Raw genomic sequence first — 1996 nt, 5'->3', positions numbered from 1 at the left:
TCTAAGTGTGTAGATACTCCAATGGTTTGTGATCTGAATGTCCCACTACTTCTTTACCTAAGAGATACACTCGCCAATGCTTGATACGTTGATATAAAGCATAAAATTCTTTGTCATAAGGTGTGTAGTTCTTAATAGCACCTGAGAACAATTATAAATGGTACTCCACTGGTTTACCATCCTGTAACAACACTCCTCCCAATGCATAGTTAGAAGCGTCGGTCTCAACTTCAAAAGTACGTTGTAAGTTAGGCAATGCCGACACCGATGCTTCTGAAATCTTCCTTTTTAGCAACTGAAAAACGTCTTCATGGGTTTGCTGCCATTCAAACTTTTCCTTAGCTCCCATCACACCATGTAATGGTCCTGCAATAGTCGAAAAATGTCGGATAAACTTACGCAAGTATGTGCAAGCCCCTAAGAAGCTCCTGATTTCAGTTACATTACTAGGTCTAGGCCACTTAGTGATTATTTCAACCTTACTTGGATCAATCTTCCGTTGTACACCACCAGCAATGAATCTGAGATATACCAACTCCTCATTTCCAAACTCACACTTCTTTCCGTTCAACTTCAGCTGGCCTTCATGTAACACTTAAACACCTTCCCAACGTGAACGAGATGCTCTTCCCAAGTTCTGTTGTATATTAGGATATCATCCAAGTAATCTATCACAAAATCTTCTATAAAAGGTCGTAACAAATCATTCATCAAACGTATAAACATCGTTGGAGCGTTACACAAACCAAAAGGCATCACCAACCATTCGAACAAGCCTTGTTTGGTTTTGAAAGCAGTCTTCCATGTATCATCTTGCCGGAATCTCACTTGGTGGTATCCGAATTTGAAATCTAACTTTGTAAAGACTCGAGCTTTTTCCAACTGATCCATCATGTCGCCTATCCTAGGTAGAGGGTCACGATTCTTGATAGTGATCTTGTTCAATGCGCTATAATCAATACACATACGCCAGCTTCCATATTTCTTTGGTACTAATAATACCGTTGATCCACAAGGTGAAGCAATTGGCACTATCATTCCTAATTCTAGAAGTTCCTGGACTTGTTTCTTGATCTCATCAGATTCCTCTACGGATGTGCGGTAAAGACCTACATTAGGTATAGAGAGCTCTTCCCGGTCAACATGATCTCATGCTCCACACTCCTCTTTGGAGGTAATCCCTTGACATCTGAAAATAAATCTTTATACTTAAACTTCAACCTTTCTAGGTCGCTTTCTTTTTGTGCAGAAAAGGCTGCCAAACAAACTCTACTCGGCTTCTACTCAAGAGAACGGATCACAAGGAGAATGAACTTCGTGCTAGCATTGACCAACCGCTTAGCCTGAGTGGTTGTGATCAAGCCTGATCCCTCAAGAGGAGAATCTATAGCCCGAATCACAAAACTTTCCCCATCTTTGGTAAAGGTATAATTTTTTTCCCTCCTGTGTACAGTTGCATCTCTATCCCATAGGTAAGGACTACATAGTACCACCTGACAAACATCCAAAGGCACTATGTCGCATGTAACTTCGTCAATGTATGACTCATCTAGAGAAAATTTGAACGTGCACTGTTGTATTACTTGTAATCGCCCTTCTTTTTGAAGCCATCTTTAAGGATATGGTTTTGGATGTTTGAAAGTCTTCAATCCTAACTTCTGCACCAAATAATTCGAAAGTAAATTCTTCTGACTTCCCGGGTCAATAATAGCATCAACTAGTGATGTTTGACTTGTATCTTCACTGTGAATAGTCGTTCCCTAAGATCATCTTTTGAAGGTCTTTCTTTTGCCTCTGACATAAGAGAGAGCTTTGAATTGGGTTCAGTTAGTCCGTGTACTTCCTTTGGAGTTTGAGAGACTAGTGCTGCCTTCTTGGCTTCTTTTCTCTACAACCCTTTGGGTTTTAGATGAGGGTTCTTTACCCAACACTTGTCGATAACATGACATGTTTACTTGCAATGGGTACAAGTCAAACCTTCCCTGTCACTAGACTT

Source organism: Papaver somniferum, chromosome 5 (genome assembly GCF_003573695.1).
Source record: "Papaver somniferum cultivar HN1 chromosome 5, ASM357369v1, whole genome shotgun sequence".
NCBI classification, from domain to species: domain Eukaryota; kingdom Viridiplantae; phylum Streptophyta; class Magnoliopsida; order Ranunculales; family Papaveraceae; genus Papaver; species Papaver somniferum.
Note: the sequence above shows the minus strand (reverse complement) of the source record.